Source organism: Adiantum capillus-veneris, chromosome 23, assembly GCF_014529385.1.
Source record: "Adiantum capillus-veneris isolate H3 chromosome 23, ASM1452938v2, whole genome shotgun sequence".
Lineage (NCBI taxonomy): Eukaryota > Viridiplantae > Streptophyta > Polypodiopsida > Polypodiales > Pteridaceae > Adiantum > Adiantum capillus-veneris.
The window spans coordinates 131545950-131573438 of NC_140953.1; the positions used below are offsets into that span (position 1 = coordinate 131545950).

At 44.6% G+C, this 27489-nt stretch overlaps 1 pseudogene; it reads right to left on the reverse strand.

Moving 5' to 3' along the window:
- Window positions 1-340: 340 nt before the first annotated feature.
- Window positions 341-4565, reverse strand: LOC147428570 (uncharacterized; annotated as a pseudogene).
- Window positions 4566-27489: the final 22924 nt, after the last annotated feature.

The following is a 27489-nucleotide window of genomic DNA, read 5'->3' on the forward strand; positions in this document are numbered from 1 at the left end:
TTTATGGTCACATGCATAAAACTGAGCCAACTCAGTTGTACTAAGAACATCGAAGCATTTGTAACTATGCCAAAAATGGCATAGTTGCAAAAGGTATCGGCTCAGTTTTGTATGAAGGCGGACACACTCACATGAGTGCATGGCACCACCGCCGCTATGAGCCTCCTTTGCAGTAAGGTGGTGGTCAGGTGAAGCCTAGTTTCCCATGAAAAGTAATCCTTTGCTATTGCTATGGTCACATGCAAGGCTAAGCTTTTGTTTATATTGTCAAAAAAGGCATAGGCCTAGTAGCAAAGGTTTACCCTCCAAACTAGCTGTGTATCCCAAGTCGAACTCTGCCTCAATATACAGCGCCAGACCACCTGCACATGTAAAAACCAGTACAACATACAAATTGGAAATAGAGGCATTCCCAAAAAAACCCTCGAGTGCCTTTGATTACCATAAGTGGAGATGAATCAAGGGAAATTGGAAATTTTACTGCACAAACCATACCTCAAGGTGAAAACACAAAGCTTACAGTTCCCAAATCTTCTTGAATGTAAGCATCTGAGCACAACTATGTACTTGACGTTAAACGACATTGTTGGAAACTAGGGCATGTGAACACACAAAATGCAACATGTAGACATGTCAATATGTGACACTCATCAGTAATACTGACGAAAATGTCCTATATCTGCATTTAGGAGTATTTGTATGTGTATTCACATGCAAGCATTTGAATTTGGAGCGCTATACCACATGCCTTCAAAGCTTAAACAGCATATACTCACCACCATGAAAGAACATGTTGATTGCCCCGAAGATACATATACAGCCTCTCTGAAAAGAAAATGGAGACTCGCCTGATGTAAGGCTCGACGACTTGCCACTTCCACTTTCATCTTTCTCTGGAAAGCGCCGCAAATCTTTCAGCTGGGTTGGAAAGCAGGGTGGACACAGGAAAAGGGCACAGTCGAGAATCAAACCCAAGCTAGTTTTCAACAAGAATCAAACCCAAGCTAGTTTTCAACAAGAACTTCTCCCTTAAGAAAATCCAAGCTTTCTAAGCCTCCAGAAAGTCATCCAGTCTCCACTTTGCGACAGCAGAGAGTAGCAGAGAGTAGCAGAGAGTAGGGGAACACACGTGCCTTTCATCCAGCTCCCAAACATGTGAATCTAAACCACATGATTGCTCAACAACTAGAACTTCAATAATGTACGTCCATTCAGATGGAATGTATATTTCCCAATCTACAAAGCAATGAACTGTGCCGCCCAAATGTTGCCAGGCAATGTTGAACAATTTGTGTTGAATGGCCATCTCCAACCATGACAAAAATGACCTCATCTCTCTTTCAACTTGAACCTCTCATCAACCAAATGCCAGAAGCCCCCAATTTCCACTGCAGCTAGAAATTTTAAGCCTTCCCAAACCTCTTTCTCACTCAATTGGACATTGTCCAAGAGATCCTCCCGTGTATACAAGCCAGGTGCCGTACTTTGTTCTCTACTTTGTAGCGGCATTGATTTAAGAGGGATTTGAGTTGTGAGTTGCTCAAAGTTAGGAGCAACTTCAATGCTAGCCAATCAGCTGCCATTGCACACACTCCTTCTAACCCCTGTTTGACCGGCATGGTTGCCTTTTAAAGTTTCAAATTCCCCATCAGATAGGGGAGGTGGCATGACCAAAATCATGCCCCGCAAATCATGGCCGTGCCCTGTATAGAAGATTCATTTACTCAGACATCTACCACAAATGTTATATGTGAATGAACTACACAACACATAGTTATGGCGAGGAGCATATTAGTTGTGAACCAGCGCAATTGAAACCAGAGACATGTAATTAGACAATTTAATATTACCGATAGCGGTAGGATATAAGACCATATAAACCATCCATCCATACAATGCAATTAAAAGCTACGACAAAAAGAGCAACCATTGAATATACACGGAAATTAGTTGAAGCTACTACAAAAAGAACTAGGTTCAATGTGAAACTACAACTGCCTCAAGCATATTTTGTTGTAGCCTAATTCTCATCTTTATTAGAGCTAGAGCTGTATTCCACCACTTTCACTTGCACCCTTCTCATCTTCACTACTAGAGCTAGAGATGTAATCCACCAATTTCACGGGCTTCTCAACCGGTTTCATAAGAGTCCCTTGTGGCTTGGGCCGGAGCGCGGTGGTCATGACAGATAAACTCCGATTGCCGATCTGTGGCCTGCTTGCCATGCAGAGATCGTTAAGCAAAATAGAGAGAGAGAGAGAGAGAGAGAGAGAGAGAGAGAGAGAGAGAGAGAGAGAGAGAGAGAGAGAGAGAGAGAGAGAGAGACCTGCAAGAGAGATCAAAAGTAAGAGAGTCACTAGATGGTTGATCTTTTTGTTCAGACGAATTCTCATGTCGAGCTCCATTTGCCTTGCTTTGAAAGTGTCTACATCAATTGGTTCTTGCATTGCACTGGCCTCATGATAGGGGACCTTCTCCTCAAAATACAGGGAGTAAGCTCTTTTGTGTTGCGTCATTCTCGTCTTCACCATGGTGCTCTTCTTCGTTTCTGGCTTGACTAGCTGGCGAGAGACAAGGCTGGGCTGAGGCAACCTACAGGTGGCCGAGCGCGGAGGTCATGACAGACAAACTCCGATTGCCAATCCGTGGTCTGCCCGCCATGCAGGGATTGTATAGCAACGAGAGAGAGAGAGAGAGAGAGAGAGAGAGAGAGAGAGAGAGAGAGAGCAAGATCTGCAAGAGAGATCAAAAGTGAGAGAGTTACCAGCTGGTTGATCTTCTTGTTCAAACGCATATGCATGTCGAACTCCGTTTGCCTTACTTTGAAAGATTGACCGATCAAAGGGAATACGGCGATCTCGAGCAGAGGCTGTACTAGATGAAATGTCACAAAGTAGGAGTTCTTCGCAAGCCTCAAAGACCAAAAAAAGAGGCTGACAAAGCTACCCCCTTTTTTGAGGAGGAGGTCCTTCAGCATGAGGCCGACGCAATGCAAGAACCAATTGATGTTGACAAAGAATTAGTAGGGCCTTGTGGCAAGGACGGATCAGAAGGTCGAGGGTGATCAGCCTCAGGAGGAGGTCTGCAAGCTGGGAGCAAGTGCTGAGCTCGAGCACGATCAGGCTCAGGAAGACTCCTACTGAGGCTGATCACCCTCAAGCTTCGGGTCCATCCTAGTCGCAAGGCCCTCGCAATCCTTTTCCATTGTGCACTGCTCTTGATCGAGCTCAGTACTCGTAGTCCTCCAAAGGGTGATCAAAGTAAGAAAACCGAGCTCGATCAAGAGCTGTGGACGATGGACAAGGATTGTGAGGACTTTGCGGCAAGGATGGACCCGAAGCTTGAGGGTGATCAGGCTCAGGAGAAGTCTTCCTGAGCCTGATCGTGCCCTAGCTTAGCACTTTCTCTCAGCTCAGAGCCCTCCTCCTAAGGCTGATCACCCTTGACCTTCTGATCCTTCCTTGCCGCAAGGCCCTACTAATTCTTTGTCAACATCGATCGGTTCTTGCACTGCGCCGGCCTCATGATCAGGGACCTCCTCCTCAAAACAGAGGATAGCTTTGTCAGCTTCCCTCTTCGGTCTCTGAGGCTTGCGAAGAACACCTTCTCTTTGGTGTTTCATCCAGTACAGCTTCTGCTCAAGATCGCTGCATTCTCCCTGATTGGAGTCCTCCTGAGCCTCATCGTGCTCGAGCTCAGCAAATCATGCCCCGCAGATCATGGCCCTGCCCCGTATTGAAGATTCATTTACTTAGACGTCTACCACAAATGTTATATGTGAATGAACTAATATGTGAGGAGCATATTAGTTGTGCACCAGCGCAATTGAAATCAAAGATAGGTAATTAGACAATTTAATATTACCCACACACCATATGAACCATCCATCCATACAATGCAATTAAAAGCTACGACAAAAACAGGAACCATTGAATATACAGGGCAACTAGCTGAAGCTACCACAAAAAGAACTAGGTTCAATGTGAAATTGCAACTGCCTCAAGCATATTCTATTGCAGCCTAATTCTCATCTTTATTAGAGTCAGAGTTGTATTCCACCACTTTCACTTTCGCCCTTCTCATCTTCACTACTAGAGCTACAGCTGTAATCCACCAATTTCACGGGCTTCTCATCCAGCTTCATAAGAGTCCCTTGTGGCTTGGGTCGAGCGCGGAGGTCATGACAGACAAACTCCGATTGCCGATCAAGAGTTGTGGACGATCAAGAGCTATGGACGATGGACAAGGATTGTGAGGGACTTGCGGCAAGGATGGACCCGAACCTTGAGGGTGATCAGGCTCAGGAGGAGTCTTCCTGAGCCTGATAGTGCTCAAGCTCAACACTCGCTCCTAGCTCGTAGCCCTCCCCCTGAGGCTGATGACCCTCAACCTTCTGACCCATCCTTGTCGCAAGGCCCTACTAATTCTTTGTCAACATTGATTGGTTCTTGCACTGCGCCAGCCTCATGATCAGGGACCTCCTCCTTAAAATAGAGGGTAAATTTGTCAGCTTCCTTCTTTGGCCTTTGAGGCTTGCGAATAACTCCTCCTCTTTGGCGTTTCATCTAGTAAAACTTTTGCTCGAGATCGCCGCATTCTCCCTGATCAGAGTCGTCCTCAGCCTGATCGTGCTCGAGCTCAGCACTTGCTCCCAACTCGCATCCCTCCTCGTGAGGCTGGTTCTCCACACTTAACAAGTAGTGGGACAAAACTGGCTAGGGTCAAGATGGGAGATGATCGTGAAGAACCCTCAATGGCCGAGGTCCTTGCGGCAAGGACTGATCAAAAGGTCGAGGGTGATCAGTCTCAAGAGGAGGGCCTGCCCATCGTCCACAGCTCTTGATCGAGCTTAGTACTCGTATTCCTTCGATCACCATGGCAATTCTTGCCTAGGAAAGGGATTTAGCCGTTAAATAGGAATTGAGAACATGAACATTGAAAACAGAATTAGGCCCACCTTCTCTAAAGTGTGGTAGATTGGTTATGCTATTTCCCTCTTGAATAATAGGTCTTGAGTTCAACTCTCCTTGTCGGATAGATCTTTAAGGTCTCTTGGGATAGTCTCCTATGATGGTAAAATTCTCTTCTTTTTGTTCTTCTTAGGGCATGGTGACGTGAGTCTTAGTTTACCATTATTGGGAACTAAGAGCCGAGTCCCGCGGATGGTGCATGCATGCAATTGACACAACACGTCATTGGTAGCAAAAGCATTAACAATTTTATTTAAAATTGTGTGAAAATTAGGGTAGTTTACATGTCCTTAAAAAGAGATGGGCCGGTTTTTTTCTATGTGTAAGTGGGTAAATATTATGTGTACCTTTCATACGACAAGGAGGCATCCCCCACCGGCAAGCTTTTCCACGAGCACGGCAATTCGAACACACAATGTGGAACAACTTATTGATTATGTTGGTAGATGGAGAGCAACCGATCAACTAGGGCAATGTGGATAGATCTATGACTACCATGCTAGCTTAAGATCAGAAAATTGAGGCCAATCTACATTTGGTGCTAAAAAGATGCCAAATGATTCTTCATCCACAGGGTGGAGGTTACCCGTCTTATTTTGAAGCCATCAACAGGGGACACTTAGTCAAAATATTTTCCCATGAGCAAGGGGGACAAATGCAAATATTTACCTTGGTTAAGTGCTTCAATAATAATATAAACAATGTGGACTATATCACAGGGATGCCTTTTGTGAGAGAAAATGAAATGAAATATGCCACATCAATAATCACATCAATTGGAAGGTTAAGTCATCTCTTCTTCTGGATGAAAATGGATAGTCCTAATGTAGAGATAGCATATGAAATATCTTCTAGAAAGGTTCTCTCAGGGCTACTTCTTCCAAGACAACCAGGATGTGCTCCTCCATGGGTAGAAGAAGGAGACAATGTATTAGCTCCCAAAGATACTTCTCAATATGAAGTAGCAGTTGTGGTTGCAGTCAATATTGAAGATAAAAAGGTGATTATTTTTTGTCCAAACTTCCAAGAGCCTATGTGGATAGACATGAACCAAATAGTTTATCTTTTAACAATCACTTCCTGAAGCAAGGTATGCTTCTTATGCTCTATGATTTGTGAAAATTTTCACTTGTCTTTGATGTTAATGATTATATACAATAAGTAGTTGGGTAAATGTAAGGACACGGGTCCTACGGGCAAGGCCACCGACACGACTGGGCAGTGTGTATGTTAGGGGGAGGCTATAAGATAGCGTGTGTTAACTGAGTCAACGTTAGTTAACAAGAGCTGTTAAAAACTGAAGACATACGGATGCACATCGAGGATGAATACAAAGAAGCATTGAAGATTGGAGCTACACATTTTCCCAAAATGATCACGTATTGTAACTTCCGGATCTATTTCAAGCCATTATAATATTTTAATGTGTTACGGGCTCAATGGGAGTTCCAAGTTGTAAAGAACAGGGGAGTTAGTGTGCCTAGGCAGCAGATTCAGTAAGTGGTGAAGCCCTAAAGCCCTTGGACGCCCGGACATTGCATATTTTACCCTATGTATATAAGGCAGTGTGTAAAAGAAATTAGGGTTCTCAAGCTCATTTGTTGAGAGAACTCTTTGGTGAGAGCTCTTGAGGTGTGTGGCTATGGAGTCCTTGAGCTTCTCCTTGGTCATGTGACTTGGTTAACACTAATCAATGCTTAATTATCTTTCACTATGCCTCTCTCATGCTTCTTATGATTGCCTATGATGCTTTGATTAGCTAGATCTTAACTAATTAGTGGTTAATTCCTCTCTAATCTTGTGTGATTGCCCTCTTTTTCTTGTGTGTGCATGTAAGTTTGATTGGAGTGTGGTGCTCAATAGATCTATGTGTGTGTGCTTGCGATTAGTGTGCTGCATGATAGGATTAGTGTTGTGTGCATCTTGCAATCGTTAGTCTGTGTGATTGGATTGATTAGAGGTGAAGAGAAGTGGATGTGGAGACTGCCCATCATTGTGGCTTAGATCCTCCATAGGCCGAGAAGCTCACCTCATAGAGTCACCATTCGTGTTGCCATGATTAGCTCACTAATCATGTGAGTATTTTCGTGCCCTACCCGGGTATCTCATCCCTCCGGATTGATAATTTTGTTGGTCATTGGAGCTATGCAACGATGGGAACCCCCAATATTTGGCACCGCTACCGGGGATGATGACCTACGCTGGTGTAACTGTTGCATAATCGGATGTGTCTCCTCACTAATTTTACTACTAATTTCACTTGTGTGTTTATGGTTTTGTGGATTTTGGATGTGTGTGCATGAAGCAATGTGTTCATTATTCCCTAATTTGTCACCGTATCTTGTCAATTTTGTATTTTCACACTCTAATTTCACACTAATCCCTTGCTAATTTCACTAATTTTTGCTAACTTACACACTAATTTGCTACAAAGGATTGGAGCTTTCAACCGTTCAATCGATCCTCAATGGAAAGGTAATCAAGGTGGTATTCTCAAACACACTAGAATCTAAACATGTGTAGAATTGTGTAGAGACTCCACCATGATGCAATGTAATATCAATGCCATGTTGTTGCAATGCAATGTTGATGCTATGTGGCTATGAAATTTTTTGGATTGTTCGTTTTTATGCCGTCGTAATGCCGAAATTTTCTAGATTTGGTGGCGCATGAAATCGACAAGTTTAATTGCTAATTGATGAATGTACACTGCTAATTGTGTGCCTAATTCATCTAATTGCATGCTTGAATGGTCAATTGCAAGTGTGTCATTCTAATTGAGTGTGTGTATGCCTAATTTTAGGTGTGTGTGCACTATTTTGCCCTTGTTTGTGCACCTAAAAATCAATGTGTGCTTAATGTTTTTTTTTTCTGAGAAAAAGATCCTTCTAATGAAAGCTACCCGTAGGGCTACAACCACCTCTGCCAGAGAGGGCTACAACAAACATGATGGGGAGACTCTCCCAATGAAAGAAAAACATATATACAATGAGGCTAAATCAAGGGATGGGAGGAGGGAAGAGCCACACAGGTGGTCGGTAGTGCCATCTGAGCACACCCTGGACAATGGTGTAGAAAGGCCCAGGGTGCTAGAGTCGAAGTAAAGCCTCGTGGCGCTCCTGCATGCTGTCGGAGCTGCCCTATAGTCCCTCAAGCTTTCCTCTGACAGTATGGATCAGCTCTAGCCAAAAGTCACGAACTGTCTTTGCTGGCGACACAGAGCGGGCCTCAAAAATGCAAAAACAGTGGGCCCGCCAGATAAATTATAGTGTCAGGCCACTGATGAGCTCCCAACACTCCTCTCTCACTGCACCACTCCTGTGGAGTAAGCTCTGTAGCAAGCTGGAGTGTAGGACGCCCCCCCTGTATCACTATCATCCTGCTGGTGGAAGATAGCTCAAACTGAAGTGCCGGGCCCGTGAGAGTGGACCAAGCCGCTGCCCCCCAAGTGTACTGTCTACCGTGGAGAGAGTAGGCATCAGCCGAAGAACTCGTAGCCACACCTGCTGGGCCGAGGGACAGTCCCAAAGACAATGACACTGACTCTCCACCAACTGGTTACAGGTTGCACATGCGGTCGAGAGACCACTATGCACAAGCCAGCTCCCTACTGCTGTAGCTCTGTGTGCAACTAGCCACTGAAACAAAGTGACAAAGTGACGCGCCTCGGCTGTCTGGAGTCCCACAGCCTCTGCCAAAAGGCTACCAAGAACTCGACTGTGAGGCCCTGCTCTTGCCAATGACGTGTTGCAGCGGGGCGGGCCTCTCTCTGTGCTACAAGTATATGACATCCAAGCCAAACAGTGTACTGAAAGAAGGAGACTCCTGGGTGGTCTGCAGAAGAGAAGGGGTCCCTCCATAGCCACTCACCAGGATCCCATTGTACCCGTGTCAGTGGACAACACTCCCAAGCCCATAGCCTCCAGTGTCCAATCTCAAGAGCTGCTGGGTCAGGGTCTATGACGCAAGTCCTCCCACAGATGCCCACAACTCGGATCCTCTGAAAACAACACTCTGCTACCTGCGGGGCCTCTACTGCAACTCGTTGTAATCGTCCCCCACCCTGAAGCTCAAAGAATAGGGCTGGGATAGTCTCTGAGCAGGCCCTGACTGAAATGAGAACCTCCAGTCGTGTGAAGGCTCCCATCCACCGGGGTGCTACTGGCTCGAGAGGTGTGAGCCACTCAGCTAGAACCGACTCTGAGATGTCCTAACACATGCTCTGCACCCCTCTCATGCCTTGCAGCTGGAAACCCTGCACCTCCTCTGACAAACCTGTGAACTCTAGCCAGTCACCTAGAGAGCGCACTAGACCTGTTGCCATGGGACCCCAGGAAACATGAGGCTGACTACCAACCAAGTGGCCTCCCTGAGTGCTAACCATGGGGTTCCAGGCAAGGGGCTTCCGTAGGCGCTCCTCCATGCACATCGATTGTCGCTGCTCCAGGCCATGCCGTAAGAGCTCCTGAGAATGAAGCAAACACACAACAAAACAGTCCTCCTGTTATGGAATTGATATTTTATTAGCTATTGCAACTGATAGGTGGCAAGAGCATCAGCGGATAATGGACTATGCAGAAGGATGTTATATCTTATGTCTATTTGATTATCCAAGTGCTCTTTGTGAGATTTGGCCAATTATGTCCGGCCGGCCAGTTTGTACTCACTTTGACCATTCAAGAATCTATAAATTAAATACGTACAAGAGGGAAATGGTCACTCTTGCACGGGGGGAGATTGCACCCATTGTCTGTGTACTTCTTCTCCCCACTCCCCCTCTTCTCTCTCGCCGTACCAGCGTAGCACTCCACTCTAGGAGGTGCGCCTGCACGTTCTCTCTGGTTCTATCACGCTCTCTTTCTCTCTCTGCTCGTGTACAACGTGGATTAGGCGTCGTGTGATTCGAGGTATGCAGATTTAGTCGTTTATGTTTCGCTATGTGCTATTTTTTAGTATTTTGCAAGGCAGCCATGCATCCGTCTATAGCAGTGGTATCAGAGGTGAGGCTACGTTCCCGAGATTGCAGATTCGGATAACCAAAAGCTAAGTGCTCTCGTTTCCTTTTGATTTTCAAAATTTATAATTCTATGTCCTTGTTTTACATTATTTTTTATGTTTTTATAAAAATCTGGCATTAATTCCTTATTAATTCGTAATTAGTGGAAGATATCTGAATCAGACAATAGAAATGACAAGTTTATACTATGAGCAAAGTTTACACAATATTAACGTGTATATATATATTAATAAGCACGATAAATATCGTCATAGGATCTGTATAGTAGACGACGAAGAAGAGTAGTAGGAGAAGTAATTGGAGAGTAGAATGAGATTTTGTAGGCGGCAATGACTTAAAATCAAGACCATCTCGATTAGGGGCTTGATTGAGATTGTAAGAAGAAGAGAGAAGTCTCTTTTTGGGACAGCTTGAAGAACTCCGTATCCAGCTCAAAGAATTGGGTGCTATGCGAGAGAGGCTTCGTGCCATTGTCTTCAAACTCGACAGTGCTACTCGCGTGATGCAGGTACAACTTCTTTTTATTCACCTTTCTAGCCCTTCCCCAGAGATTTTGAGTTGCACACATAACACATACACAACACCGTGAGTGCATGGCACGGGCACTCAGAGACCAGCGGCTCCTCAATCTCTCTCTCCCTCTCTCGCCTCCACTGCACGCGAATTACCTCTCTCTCCTTTAGCCAGTGAAAAAAAAACGGTACGCTGGACAACCCTTTCTCTCTTTCTCTCATTTGTAAGTCATGCAGCCACCCCTTTTGGGCTCTTCTCAGTGACACTCGCCCACCTTTCCCTCATTTTTTTATGGCTCTCAATCACCAGCCAGTCAAAACAAACCTTACTCCCTCTCTTTCTCCACTTCCTGTGGCTGTCGTCTACCAACCCCTCCTCTCTCTCTCTCTCTCTCTCTCTCTCGGCTTCCTACATGCAACAACTCTCGATCTCTTGCTTGGAACAGCCTTCAGCCACTTCACTTCATCTCCCTATCTCCCACGTATCATATCCAGTGCAACCCATTCTCTCTTTCTCTCGTTTGTAAGTCATGCAGAATCCCCTGGCTTGACCTCTGGCCAGTGCAATCTAGCAGAGGCTACAAACCAATACGCAACGGCGCGTGGCCAACCTCTCTTTTTCTCTCTCCTCCTTAGCAATATGCGGCTGCTGGCAGTATTTTTCTATATCTCACTCACTCGATTCCACAGGAAAAACTATTTTTTTTTCCCACAGGCACACAAACCTTGTCTCTCAAGCCTCGTCCTCTCAACTCCCTTTCGCCAACCACAGTTGTCGCTTGCATGCAATTCACAGCCGCTCAATGCCGGCAGCTCTATGATCTCAGCTCATCACAGGGATAGTGACAACTCCCACTCATGCTAACTGACGATAGCCATCAGTGATCGCCTGTGCACCTATCAACCCAAATCTGCAGTTGGAGCATCCCATGATCCAATGGCGTGCCACCCTAGCCAACGAATACTATTGCCAGCACTGCTTTTCATTGAGCAACTCTTGTCATTACACATGCGATCGCTTAAAATAGACTAAAGCTCTCCAGCCACTACTGCCTGGAGCATGCAGCCGCAAGCTAGCACTCTCCCCCTCGTCTACTGTATCTGCAGCCGTAATTTCATCCGCAATGTAGGTCGGACTCATGCTAGTGGGGGGCACGAGAGGTGGAGATGCAAACCGGACGCTTGATGATCCTCTCGATATACCCTGCCAGGATAGTTGCACAATGCCTATGTTCAGAGAGAGAAGTATGCACTAGCTGTCTGCAGGCTATGGTTTCTCACTGCAAAATTGTTTCATGAAAGGGATTGGTGTTGTGCTGGACCATTTTGCAGCCAACTGAGCTCGTTTCTGTGTTTTTGAAGCTCTTTATATGTGTTATGCTGGCGCTCCATGCATTAATACTATGCCTTGAAAGATGTAGGCATATGGCCTCAGGTTTTGTGTCCGTTGCAAATCTGAATTGATGTAATTGGCTACTCCGGCTGCACATAATTAGTCATGAGGGCTCTTTGATCATGCACCCACTCTACAATTGTTTCCATGCCATTGTCGTAGCATATAATCCTTCGACATCTTCAAGAGAATGAGCCGAATGACTGGGCTCTCTTGAATGTACTGAGTTGACCAATGGATTATGTGAATTGAAAACATTCTGGCTAGGATTTAGAAGTCTCATGTCTACAATAGCATGTAATGCAAATTATGAGGAGATAGCCAACTGGAGACTTTTTCTACAGGGTTCTCAATCCTTATTTAGTAGCGCCTTATGGAAAGAGAGATATATCAAAGCCGTGCATGTACTCCATGTGCATGATTATGCATCGACTTGCGGGGATCATCTACGTTCTTCTTCCAAGCTAGATGCGTCTAAGCGGTTTTGGCAGAAGGAATGTGGCATTGATCTAATGAGTTCGATGAGACGACGACCTCCAAGTTAGAGAGTTATTGGATAGAAGATACAACCTAATTTTTTTCTTCTGGAAAAAAAAAGTTCAAAAAAATAAATAAATATATAAAATGTTGTTGTAGGCAATGATTAGCTAGGCTTTATTGTTTATATTGATCCCCTTGAGTGTACTTTTCTACGTTAGTAGCAAGCCCTTTGATGATTTTCACCTTTTTAGGTACTAACGATAGAATATCGATAACACAGGTACTTAAATGGTTGATTAATTTAACGATGATAATCAAGGGGATACCATCATTTGCATCGTTAAGTTTGGCCCCCTCCTCTAGCTTCTCGGGGGAGATTAACTGGCGTGCAATAGAAGTGGATAAATGTTATGCTGCTATGTGCTAATGAGTTACATTCTACATAATCGATGGCTTATAATAGGGGGTATCTCAAAGGCGAAACAATATTTAAAAATTTAGTCATAATGCTATGGAACATCAAGGCCGTAGCTGTCAGACTGATACAAGTCAACACAAAGCTCACTATCCTTGAAGAGAAGCAGATAGATAGATAGTGTACGCCGCTAGTACCTACATTATCAATTATTTTGATATTGCCTCCCTGGTGGTCATTACAAGGGCTAACATTTTAATAGATTAGGAAAGAGTGTTGATGATGATTTCTTTCACACCTAGCTCGTGAGGCCCCTTTTTCATCGTTAAAGGGAGTTAGTGACATGCAATTGAGCTGGCGTGAACTCATCATGATCATTCCCCTTTTGGTTGTTAAGATCATGCGAACAAGTTTGACAATGTTATATAAGGGAAAGTGTTTAGGAAGAGCCGATCGAAAGAATGTGTAACAATTTTAGTTGGAATGGTTAATATGGGGATGTTATCGTTTAAAGCCTAGAATACACTACAATAGTAACAATAAATCGGAAACTCATTCATGCTTTTAATTATGACAAGTGGCAAATGCTATCTCTTGATGTTCTTAAACATTACGAATGCATCTACATAACTTAAATTTTACGGCACATACAAATTTGTGGAGATCCACTTGCTTTTTTTTTGCTCATTGTTATAAATCTTTTCGCTTTAAATTACCTCAAGACACATGGTTAAGCTTATTACGTTTTGTTATGTTTGTTCAAATTTTAGCGCAATAGAATTGACAAAAACTACCCAAATAATTTTAATGATGATCCTCATCTTTCTTCTAATTTGTTCAAGCTGTAATGATTTGCAGAGAGTGGTCAGATAAGTTCTCTCCTCATTTTTATTTGTTTGGTTTTCTAAAAATATTTTAGAAAACACAGGTGACCATACACTAATAGCATTCTATCAAATTCTATGATAGCCAAACTCCTAGTCTTGTCTATTAATCCGATTCCAAAGAGAACAACACGGTTACATAAATTCAATGCACATGAGCTTAATTACTGGTTATTTTTAAAGGGAAGACATGACTCTGATTGCTATCTTTGTATTACATGAAATTGCTATTGAGATTGTTACATATTGAGCTATGCAGCTGCTCACATGAGCGGAGGTGCCTTAAGTTAATGAACCAAAATTTATAAGTGCTCTGCTACTTAACTAAACTCCAATGTGGTGTCACATAGGTAGTACATGTTTTGTCTTTTTATGTCTTGTCTAGTCCATTGGTCACATGCACACATATCCGTCGATTTAGGCAGTGTGTAAATGCTCATCTTGGTGTAGATTTGCCGATTTAGGCAACACCAGTTATCTGTGCAGATCCGCTGATTTAGGCAGCACACTGACAACTTGCAAATTCACAATGGTAAATGCAGATCCGTCGATATAGGCAGCATTAGTGCAGATTCGCCGATTTAGGCAGCACGTCTTATTGGTGTAGATTCGCCGGTCGAGGCAACACCGATCACAAAATCATGCTACAGTGGCTGGTCACCACTGCAACTGGTATGATTTTGTTACCCGGGTACATAATGAAAGTGATTTGGATTTGGACTTATATTGTGGAATTGAAATTGGATTGGGATTTGGTATCTGTTGATTATTATGGCAGTGTTTATGTGATGAGGCTTCACATTATGGAATTGATGATGAGTGTGACCAATGATATCCTGATTCATGAGGGTATGACATATACTGCTTATTCTAGTGGTATGGGACACTAGAATAGGTAGTATGTGGATGACGGCAGGCATAAGCAATGTTGTCTAATTTTATAGCTTTTTCTTTTCCTATGTGATAGTTTCGATACATATTTCTAATCATTGTTTTTGACAAGCATTGTTTGCAGATTTTTATCTTCGCAACTGAGGACAGTTGCTTTCCAATGGAGAGGTATGTTATGGAATTGATATTTTATTAGCTATTGCAGCTGATAGGTGGCAAGAGCATCAGCGGATAATGGACTATGCAGAAGGATGTTATATTTTATGTCTATTTGATTATCCAAGTGCTCTTTGTGAGCTTTGGCCAATTATGTCCGGCCGGCCAGTTTGTACTCACTTTGACCATTCAAGAATCTATAAATTAAATACGTGCAAGAGGGAAATGGTCACTCTTGCACGGGGGGAGATTGCACCCATTGTCTGTGTACTTCTTCTCCCCACTCCCCCTCTTCTCTCTCGCCGTGCCAGCATAGCCCTCCACTCTAGGAGGTGCGCCTGCACGTGCTCTCTCGTTCTATCACGCTCTCTTTCTCTCTCTGCTCGTGTACAACGTGGATTAGGCGTCGTGTGATTCGAGGTATGCAGATTTAGTCGTTTATGTCTCGCTATGTGCTATTTTTGAGTATTTTGCAGGGCAGCCATGCATCCGTCTGTAGCACCTCCAGTCTCCTGCTCAAACCAACTCAGCGCATCTCTGTAAAGATCCATCTGGTCGAAGGTTTCTAAGGGCCTCCTGACCGAGGCAACCTGGCACGAAGCCTCTGCAACAAGAACTCCTTCCAGGGCTCCTCACCTGGAAGAAGTCCTTTGACTATGAACTTCCCTAGAAGGGCTCTGCTCTGATGTGCTGGATCAATGATCCCAAGCCCTCCTTGAGAACAAGGAAGCGTGATGACTGACCAAGCCACCTTGGCTCGGGCCATCTGAGTGTCACGTCCTGACCAAAGGAAGTTCCTGATCATCCTCTCTACCTTGCTGATACAAGAACTCGAGAAGATCCAGCCGGAAGTGATGTACCACATAGTTGCCAACAACACCTGGTTGGCAACTACTACTCTACCAGCCATTGAAAGTCGTGCTGAGCTCTAATGTAACAGCTTTCTCCTGATGGACAGGAGAAGAGGAGCAATCTACTGCTCGGGAGACAAGTCCAAACCAACCTGACAACCCAAGTACCGAACTACAGTCCCTGGGGGACTGAAACCCTCTCTTGGCATCCAATCTGGCATAGGAGCACTATCAATCGAGAAAGCTACTGTCTTTATCCAGTTGATCAGTGCGCCCGATGCACAACAGAAGGTCTCCAGAGCCTGCTCACATCTGTGAAGATTGGCCCCCTGGCCATCCAAGTACAAGGCTGAGTTATCGGCAAACTGAGCGTCCAATAGCTCCTCTCCCCGAATAGGGAGTGCTAAGCCCCGAAGACCAACCTGGTGTGACACCAAAAATCTGCTCATCGCCTCCTCATAGAACAGAAAGAGAAAGGGGGCAAGAGGACAATTTTGTCTGACCGAGCGTGTGAGCATGAAGCGCTCACCTCTCCCTCCTGCCAAAAGCACCTGACTGTGAGCCTGTCTGTACAAAGCTGACAACCCTCTGATCCAAGCATTTGAGAAGCCCATCCTGCGGAGAGTGCCCTCTAGAAAGTCCCAGTCAACTCGATCGTATGCCTTCTCAAAATTGAGAAGAAGAATCACAAGGTCCTCACCACGGAGCCGTGCCAGGGCAGAAGCCTCCAAGAAAGTAAAGATGTTGTCAAGGATACTGCGTTCCTTGACAAAACCTGTCTGAGTCCCATGTATAAGGCTCTCTAAAAGAGACTGAATCCTCAAACTCAGAGCCTTGGCAAGAATTTTGTAGGCTGAGTTGAGGATGATGATGGGGCGCCACTGTTGAATCTCATCCAAGGAGCCACCCTCCTTGGGAATGAGGTAGATCATGCCCTCACTCATGCTGTCAGGCATCACTCCTGTGTGCAAAATGTACTAAAAAGCACTACAAAGATCTGGGCCAAGCAGGTCCAAGTACTCCAAGAAAAATCTGGGAGTCAACCTATCCTCACCTGGACAGCTACCACGAGGGAGGGCCCTAAGAGCTGTGTGCAGCTCCTCAAGCTGAAGTTGCATCTCTAGCCTCTAGCGCATCTCCTCTGTCACAAGACATGGCATCTGTGCCCAGACCTGCTCCCTGCATGCATCTTGCCACTCTGACTGAGGCTCAGCCGACATCAACTCACGATAAAAGTAAGTAGCAACTGCACGCATATCCTCGGGCTCACAAGCAACTGACCCATTGGGTCTCCTCAACTAAATGACCTTGGCATGCGAGTGCCGAGGTTCCACTCTCTCAAAAAAAGCACCAGTCACTCTGTCACCCACCTGAGTCCACTGAGATGCCTGTCGGTGAAAGGCAAACTCATGACGTCTCTCCTCTGTGCTAGCCAGCTCCTGTCGAGCCTGTTGTAGCTGCTCCTCCTCCAACCATGGACTGTCTGGATGTTGCTCTTGCATACTCTATAGTGAAGCAATGCCTCGTCTGAGATGCTTCTCCGCCTCCTTGCTGCAGCCCGGCGAGCTAGAGACTCCTGAAGAAAAAAGTGGCTAAGCTGAGCTAGGCCTGAGGCCACTCTTTCTGCAGGTGAAACCTGGCTGTTCATGCCCTCTGTCCAGAGAGCCTCTACCCTCTCTTTGAGTGTTGAGTCCAACAAGACCCTCTCTGGAATGCGAAGCATCGTGCTCCCAATCCTCTACCTGTCTGCCACCGTGAGGATCACTGGTGCATGGTCCGAGAAGGAAGTCCCTACCAGGATGCCCACTGAACCCCCCAAGTCACTGAAGTGGTCACTAGTGTAGAAGCGATCTATCCATGATAGAGTCACTCCTCCCACTCTGCGGGCCGATCTAGAGAAGGCAAGACTGTACGGGGGCCTCACAAAACCAGAGTGCTGCCATGTATCCGAGACCCTCAAAGTCATACAAAACCTCTCCCAAGATGCCAACTCGACTCCATGCACAGTAGCATGGCTGCCACCAATCTTGTCAAAAGGGTCCTCCAACATCTTGAAGTCCCCTCCTATACACCAATGATCGGCCTGCGGCAAAGACTCAACAATTTGTGACCAAAACTCGTGACCAAAACTCTGCACGAGCACTTGCCACATTGGGCGCATAGATGTTCAGGAAGCCCACAAGGACACCCTGAACCTGCATAGTAATCCACTGAGCCCTGCTGGCACAATAATCCCTCTGCCCACAATGGCCTGCTGCAATGAGTCCGCAATAGTCATACATACCCCACCCTGGATGCCTCCAAGTCCAAAAGCAGCTACCAAAAGGTATCATAACGTCCACGCAAAATCTGACCACATCGCCGAATGCGGCTCTCACACAGATGGTGCTCCTAAAGCATAAGGAGATCAATCTCTCCTCCCACAAGGCAACATTGAAGCTCCTGACACAATCGTCCCCGCTGTCATTGGAACTGGGGCCCACCTAGTCCCTGCACGTTCCATGAGACACTCCTCATGGGGAGGGAGAGAAAATAGATGCTGCTGCAACAGCAAGATGGGCTATCTTCGAGGCAGGCTAAGATGGGGAGTAATCCGCATCCGAGCGTCCTCTAGATAGGCGTGAGTGCAGTGAGTGCCTAGTCCAAGCCCAAGCAGAGCGAGCCATGCGTAACGCAACCTCCTCTATCCAGGAGTCCTCATGAATGTATACATAGCAAGGCAAACACTGCGTATCATCAAAGAAGTACACCACAATGTGCCTACATCCTGCTGAGTTTGGGGGTGTCACCGCAAACTTGGCCAATGGCCACAAAGTCTGCAGCATATCTGTAACTCCAAGTTCTCGCATGTGGTGAGAGAACTCTAAGACCTGTGTATACAACCATCCCACCACTGAGTCAAGGGACCACTCTGTCTCGGCCCTACCACAGAGGGGGAAGGAGAAACCAACTGCTGATTCCAAGGCCTCTGTCCCCCTAGCAGCGAGGATCAAAACATGGACCCTGAAGGAGGCTGCCTCATGGTCTGCTGCGGAATTGCCAAGAAAACGAGTGATCCCGTAGTTGCAGAAGTCCCAGCGGCGTCGGATGTCAATGCTCGTCAGCCTACGAGGGATAGCTGCAAGGGAGGATGTATGAATCTGCAGAGGGGGCCTCAAGAAGGGCTGACCCTCTCTCCCTAGGCTACTCGCGGCAAAGGCACTGCCAAGAGATCTCCTAGCCGCCGGAGAGGGACCACTCTCCTGAGCCGACTGAGAAACTGGAGCAAGAGGGGGGGGAGAAGGAGTTGGGGAGAGTGGAGGAGAAGAGGGGCGGGATGGGGCGACAGAGGTAGAGGGGCAAGGTGGAGAGGCGACGGGAGCAGAAGGCGGGGAGGATGAGGAAGAGGGGGGGAACTCTGGGGGGGAGCGGCAGTCGAGGGAGAAGCGGACGTGGGGGCTAGCGCAGGGATATCCTCCTAATCAAGAGGACCAAAACGGTTCCCCATGGGAACCCACTGATGCTGAGTAGGCACCTGAGGGCCACGGGCCTGCTGTCACCCCTCCTCCGCTGGAGCCCCAGGCTCGGAGGGTGGCTCTGCATCTGTAAGCTGTGCCGCTGGCTGTGGCTGCGGGCCAGCCCTGGCAGACTGGGGCTGAGGCTGTGGTGCAGGTCGCGGCCTCCTCCGTGGACAAGCCTTCGCTAGATGGCCCATCTGTCGGCAAATGAATCATTGGTTCGGGAGGCCCGAGTACTCCACACTCTGTCGAAACCAACCCCCACTCACCCGAGGTAAAAGGATAACCTTCGAGAGCGTGTGGGTATCTCTGACCAAAACTCAGACTGAGGGAATGCCAGCCGCCTTGGCAGCTACTGATGCTGCCGTACGAGGTGTCTCCAGGAGAGTCCCAATGGAGGAACCGATCCTGGAAAGAAGTGGTAGGTACTCCCTCCGTAAACCCGAAAAGCAGACTGCGATGGGGATGTCTGCCTCCTCTACTAGAACATCCGAAGGTGGGTAAAAACCATGTCGCCACCGTCGAAAGTGGGCACGTGATGCTCGGATGGCCAGCGGACTTATAGCTATGACCTTGGATGCCATCTCGGAGGACTCAAACTCGATCTGATAGTAACCCCGTCCGAGAATCTAGACATCCAAGATCTTTCCCACCTCTGCGAGAAGGCGGGCCTGGAGAAGGTCTCGCAGCTCTCCTCTGCTAGGTCAGGTGCCGAGAATCTTGCAGATGACCGAGGTCTCCTGCAATCGCTCTACCTCTTCGGCAAGGCTCGCTTGCTCTGTAGGTGAGAGAGCAATTCGAATGGTGGGCTCAACGGGGTCGGGCGAGGGGGCTTCTGGCGAGTCCCTGTGTTGCGAAGCTGGAGCCTCCATCTGTTTCTACTGCTGTGGCATAAGAAGGGGACGACGGGAGGGTGCTGCAATTGGGCGCGGCAAACACTGCTCCAAGGAATTGAAACAAATGTCGAAAGTGCCGAACTGCAGGGAGTTGCCGAGGAGAAGGAACCAAACGGGCATACGAACGGGCCGAGGGGGGGGGGAGGGGGGGATATAGCGGGTTGGGGCAAGCGGGTAGGCAGCGAAAAAAGCATAGGGGATAGGGTAGCGGGTGGCGGCAGCTGGGACTGAGGGCGGGCAGACGAGCTGGGACAAGGGCAGCACGAGGGGGGACAGCGGAGGTTGAGGACAGGCGGGAGGGGGGAGGCAACCAGTGTGAGGGCAAGGCAGCACAGGGGGGGGGGGGGGGGGGGGGGGGGGTGCGATGGCGCAACGAGGAGTTCACAGCAGCAGCGAGCGCACTCAATCGAAACCAATATGTGTGCTTAATGATTTTTCAATTGTGATGATTGATTTGTGATGGAGTCATGCCCAACTAGAGATTTGTGAAATCACGTTGCAATTTCAACAAGATTTACCCTTTTATGTGCGCACCTAAAGATTGGTAAAAATTGTCAATTATTAGTGTGTGAGTACCTAAAAAGTGCTTAATGTGCATGGTTAGTTCATTTTTTGATTGCATAATTGATGTGTGTAATGGTTAATTGCTGTACTTTTGAGCTCAAAATAGGGATTTACAAGCTCGAAATGCGTCAAATTTTGACCTAATTTTGCCGATTTAATTGCCTAGTTTGCATTTTATTGTCAAATTATTTGGCAATTGAATTGATGTGGTTTTTGTGATTTTATTTGTTTGTACTAATCCTCTATGTGTGAAAAAATTCCAGAATTATTTTGGGTATTTTTTGGATAATTTTTATAATTATTTGCTGATTTTTTGCTAATTTTTGCATTAATTTTTGTTTAATTTCATAAAAACTTGATATGTTGCGATCTTTATGAGTTGTTTTGAATGTGTTTATGGCTTGATTTCGAGCGCATTTGGGCTTTGGGTTTCCAAATTCTGAACATTTTACTATTTTTGAGGACCGGATTGATGATTTTGTCGAATCTGGTGTTTTTGATAAACACTGCTATTTTTGGTGTGCTCAAAAGTGTTCGATTGTGATTGCCGATGATTTTCTAAGATTTCTAGAAAATTTTGGCAAATTCTTGGCATTTTTTAGGATTTTCGGATAATTTTCAGCTTATTTTTGGCATTTTTGGACTATTGAAAATAAAATAATAAGAAAAAAAATCGAGCTCGACGCCCTTGCCTTGCGGCGCATAAATTTTTTTCGTCGGTGGATAGATCTTTACGGTCTGTTGGGATAGTTTCCGTCGACATTAAAATACTCTTCTTCTTCTTCTCGTGACGCATGAACACACCTCAACTCTCTCACTAACTCCCCCTCACTCTCTCTCTAACTCCCTATCTCCCTCTCCCCCAAGTGATTATTTGCAACCTCTCTCTTCCCCCTCACTCTCTATCGCGCGATTATTTACACTTTCTCTTTCTTCTATCCCGAAACTCTCTCTATCTCTCTAACTCACACTCTCTCTCGCGAGCTCTCTGCCAGACCGCCTGCAGCCCACGCGCCTATCCACATTTTGCACTCTCTCTCTCTCTCTCTCTCTCTCTCTCTCTCTCTCTCTCTCTCTCTCTCTCTCTCTCTCTCTCTCTCTCTCTCTCTCTCTCTCTCTCTCTCTCTCTCTCTCTCTCTCTCTCTCTCTCTCTCGTGTATAGCGCGCTCGGCGCCTTGCAGCCCCGCCATCAATGCCGCTGTCACGCGCGCTGGTCAACCCTCGCCTGCAGCATACAGGTAAGCAGGTAATAAAAGTTTTATTTATTTTTTATTTTGCATTACACAGAAAAAAACACACATTTTTTAAATAAAAAAGGGTTTTTAAAATTCACAAAAAAACAAATAAATGAAGCACTCAAAAATTAAAAAGAAAATCACACAAAAAAGAAAAACTCACAGAAAAATAAAAAGCTGATAGAAAATCATTAAAAAAATAAAAAATTGACACACATAAATCACCAAAAAACTTATAGAAATTAAAAACCTCATAATAAATTCAAAAAAAATAAAAATTCCACAAAAAATCAAAAAGTGGCCGAAAAAATCACAATAAATTAAAAAAATTCATAAAACCTTTAAAAATTCCAAAAAATTTTAAAACATTACCAAAACAAATCTTCAAAAATCAAAACTTTTCCAAGAAAATTATAACAAATCATAAAAATACTAAATTTTTTAGAAAATATAAAATTTCCTAAAAAATTAATAAAAATAAAAAGGAAGTCGTCAAAAGTGACATAAAAGCAAAAAAAAAACAAAGTTGGAAGAGCCGCACACCAAGCAAACAACACAAAAGCAAGCAAGTCCAAAAAAAAAGAAAAACCAAGAAAATTACACACCGCAAAGCGAGCCAGAAACAGCAAAAAATCAATAGAAGAAGATCGGGAAGTGTGAAAAGAGTTGGTGATCATACGAGACAAGGTCATCACAATTCTACCCGAGTTTTGGACAGTGTTCCCACAGTTCAGACAAAGAACGCCAGGGACTTGAAGTCATTGTGCAAACCAAAATGTACTAGTTTTTGGTAGTAACTGGTAGTATAATGGCCTTGGTACTGTCTGCTACTGTTTGGTACTAATTGGTAGTATGCCGGCCTTGGTATCGTCTGGTACATTTTGGTACTAATTGGTAGCATGATACCTTTGGTAATGTCTGCTAGCTTTTGGGTTCTAATTTGGGACTGTTTGTATTGCTGCTGGTTGACAACAGGCTGAGTATGATGTGCTGGAGGCAACATGGAAGGAAGCACAAGGCCATGTCCTATTTGTGAAGCAGATGATTGTTGATGTTCAGCGCGGGAAGAGATTTATGTTATATCCTAGGCCCCAGGTTGTTGATTCGGGGGAGATGATCCATGTGTTTGGAATGTGTGTTGCATGTGGTGAGCTCTTGGAGTCTGCAGGAGTTGTAGGAACCTTTATGCTTGAGAGACAACATCAGTATCACCGCCTTTGCTTTAGTGCTTTACTACTAAGCAAGGATCATTGTACCAAACCTGGTTGTAACATGGTGATCCCCGAGGTGGCAAAGTCTTGGGTCGGTGGGCATCGTGGTGTGAAGAGTAAGTATGTGTGTGTTCTACAAATCATATGCTTACATGCACTGAATGTGAGGTTGTTTGTAAGTATGTGCTGTCTTTCTCTGTTTTTACAGAGAAAGAGGATGCTGCAGCGGCTGGGCCTAGTGGGAAAAATGGGCAGGCAGTCAAGGATGGACCAGATGCCACAAAATCTGATGCATGGGAGGAGGATGAGGATACTACACAAATAAGGGATGTTCTCCGAGATTTAAAGCATGGTGGCATGGAAGGGAAAGGGATTGAGAAGGGACAACATTGTGATACCATGCAGGACAGCGAAGAAAACACTGATTGTGATGACAAAGATGCTAAAACGAATAAAGACAATGTTGGAGGTAAAGTGGCTCACATAGTAGAGCTAGATGGATCGGATGCTTCTGCCAAGGGGCTTGAGGATCGAGTCACTAGCGAGGACGAGAACAGGAAAAGGGAAGGTGCAGGGGAAGAGGCCACTTTGGGGGAGGAGGACAAGAAGGGGGTTGAGAGGGAGGCCAAGAGGGGGGTGGAAGCCCGGGATGAGAAATGTGCAGAGGATGCCAAGAAAGGGGATGACGGGGAGGCCAGGAAGGGGGAAGAGGCAAAAAAGGAAAAGGAAGGCAATGCAATGAAGGGGGGTGGGCCCAAGGATTCCAAGAAGGAAGTGGCAGTGGAGGATGCAAAAGTAGACAATTACTATGACAGGAGTGCGGATCCTGAAGCTAAAGATGCTGTGCAAAAGATATCAAGTGATTCCACTGATTTGGTGACCTTGTCGGAGCTTTTTAGTTTGCAAAGAAAGAAGCGCAATCGCGCTCGTGACCAATTTTCTCATGCATGCAAGTTGTAGCCTTGCTTATGTATTTTGCACAATGTGCTTTTCATTCTACCAATACAATCAACTTTTGGCCTTTGTCTTTCATTAGTTGTGTTCCAATGTAATTGTTCACTATGGTATAATACAATTTTCCAATGTTACTGCTCACTATGGTACAATGCAATTTTCCAATGTTACACTTCTACAGTGCAATACAGTACCAAATTTGGTACTATATAGTACAATGCAGTTTTCCAATGTTACATTGCAGTTTGGTACAATGCAGTTTTCCAATGTTACACTTCTACTGTGCAATATTGTACCAAATTTGGTATTGTATAGTATCAACTTTGGTACAATACAATATCAAATTTTGTACAGTACAATATCAAATTTTTTACTTCTTGTGTCATAGTGGTGCTCTGTTTTTTATATAATGTTTGCATTGTATATTTGCCACCACTCATTTGGACTGTTGGTATTGTAGTAAGATCTTGGTGGCAAGATGAGACACAAACAAACACAACACTTGCGGCTGATCTGGCTGCTAAACCTGGCCGGATGATTGTGCTTGAACTTAATGGGGTCTTATTGACAAGCTACATAGAGCTGCCAGAAGGCCTTTGGGTTTTGGCGGATGAGCTCCAACCACGTATCGTCCATGTCAATAGCTCGCTAGTTTGTTGTGTAAGTCCAAATGCTGACAAGTTCATACAAACTCTTAAGAAGAAAGCCAAGATAATTGTGTGGTCCTATTGTAGAAGGCAAACATTGATAGATATGTTGAACGCTTGCTTCCCCTAGCATGTGAGGCATAAGTGTTTTGCAGGTAACAATGTCTTGAGTGCTTTAGATGTTAAGCTACTCAGACTTCTAACCGCCTTTATGGCATGACATGTATACTATCACAAGAAGACTGTGAGACCTGGCGGCAAAGTATGGCGGAGGTGCCGCACATGACCAACAATGTGGCCAAAAAGCCTGTTTTTCTGAAGAACTTATGGACAGTGTGGGCAAGGCACCCCCATTTTGATGCTAGCAACACAATACTGGTGTATGACTACGGATACAAGTCACTGAAAAATGACTATGAGAATTGTCTTTCCATTAGATCATATGAACCTCTGGTGGTTGAAAAAGATTACCCTTTTTACTTACTGGACCATATTTTGCCCTGGTTGCAAGGATGGATACACGATCGGTACCCAACATCATACACTCGCAAAAACCCAATTTTTGACACACAAGATGATGTCTCTGCATACGTTGTTGATTACTTCATACAGATGGAGGGGTACTCTTACAGATTAGATCCCCCTGACCTAAGAGATTCCTAAAATGTTGTACTTGGTGAACTTGTGTATCATGTCACATAAAATGTAATGGAGATTCCTGAACTTCGGTACTTGAACCAACTTTGTATCGTGTCGTGCACATATATAATGGAAACCCACTATTTTTGTACATTGTTTTGGAGCTTGAACTGTACTGTCTTTTTTTTGGTGTTGTCTAGTAGTTTCTAGTCTAAAAGCATCTTTTTTAAGATCGTTGACATTGGTGTTAATAAAATGGTATCAGTAAGTACCAGTACTGTGTGTATCTAGGTGTTACACAGTACCTGATTTGGTACTCACAGTACCAACTTTTGGTATTTTCAAAGTACCAAATTGTATGTTTGGTACTTGAACTGTACTGTCTTTTTTTTGGTGTTGTCTAGTAGTTTCTAGTCTAAAAGCATATTTTTAAAGATCCCTCACATTCGTGTTAATACAATGGTATCAGTAAGTACCAGTACTGTGTGTATTTGGGTGTCACACAGTACCTGCTTTGGTACTCACAGTACCAACTTTTGGTACTTCCAAAGTACCAAATTTTTTGTTTGGTACTTGAAATGTACTATCTGTTTTTTGGTGTTGTCTAGTAGTTTCTAGTCTAAAAGAAAATTTTTCAAAATCCCTAACATTGGTGTTGATACAATGATATCAGTAAGTACCAGTACTGTGTATCTGGGTGTTACACAGTACCTGCTTTGGTACAGGTACTCACAGTACCAACTTTTGGTACTTCCAAAGTACCAAATTTTCTATTTGGTACTATTTGCTCTCTGTTATTGGTATTGTTAACATTGTGTTACAGTACCCAGTTTGGTAGTCTGTAGTACCAACATTTTATGCCAAGGTTTCTTCATCATTAATAAAGATATTCCTTTCAATATATCATTTTCTCTCTCATACATTTCAATTATATACTTGTCATTCTCACATATGGCACAAAGATCCCTTCACTCCCCTATTTTTCACATGGTATCAGAGTGAAGGGAAAGTTTTAAGAGACAGTGAGTAATTGGAGACCCTGTTGTGCATACTTGTATTTGGTAGCCTAGGGTTGCATCTTGGATCCATGGTCTTGTGATGATGCAAAGTTGGCTAAAGTACCAAATTTTGGTACTTCTTGTCATTATTTTGGTACTGGTTAGCACCCTTTTGGTACTGGTTAGTATTATTTTAGTTTTGGTTAGGGGCAAGTCTTAAGAGACAATTAGTAATTGGAGACCATGATGTGCATACTTGTATTTTGGTAGCCTAGGGTTGCAGCTTGGATCCATAGTCTTGTGATTATGGAAAGCTCTACAGTTCCAAAGTTTGGTACTTCCTGGCATCACTTTGCTACTGGTTAGTACCCTTTTGGTATTGGCTACAGTACCAAAGTTTGGTACTTCTTGGCATCATTTTGGTACTGGTTAGGACCCTTTTGGTTAGTATTATTTTGATACTAGTTAGGGTCAAGTTGGTGCATATCCAGGTAGTTATTTTACATCAGTCTCAAGTACTGAACAGAGGAAGTGAAGGATAGAAAGAACAACAGTAAACCATGAGGACAACAAGATATATCCAGGTAGTTATTTTACATCAATCTCAAGTAAGTACTGAATAGAGAAAGTGAAGGATAGAAAGAACAATAGTAAACCATGAGGACAAAAATATATATCCAGGAAGTTATTTTACATCAATCTCAAGTACTGAACAGAGGAGGTGAAGGATAGAAAGAACAACAGTAAACCATGAGGACAAAAAGATATATCCAGGTAGTTATTTTACATTAATCTCAAGTACTAAACAGAGGAAGTGAAGGATATAAAGAACAAAAGTAAACCATGAGGACAAAAAGATATATTGTGACCAAGAGGAAAAGCATGGACTTGCTCAATTAGGGGTTTTGGCATTGTGTAACTTCAAGTATCAATGATGCACCATCATCACTATCATCATCATCATATGGCATGCTATTGTATATGTTCTCATATACTTCAGCAAATAACTTGAACTGATTAGGGACTCCAACAATAGGCTCCATCTGGAAATGTATGTCCCTTACAAAATGTGAGTAGATCATGACTACAGGTGTCTGATCCAGTAAACTATAAGTATCAACTTTTCCTTCGACTTGGCCATAGTAGAAACTTTCAACAACCTTCTCGCCTCTAACAATCTTGTTATGCCACATATCCTTTTGTGATCTCACCGTTTGGTACAACTCCTTCATGCATTTGATAAGGTAGAAGTCCTCTTTAGTCTCGGTTGCTTTGATTG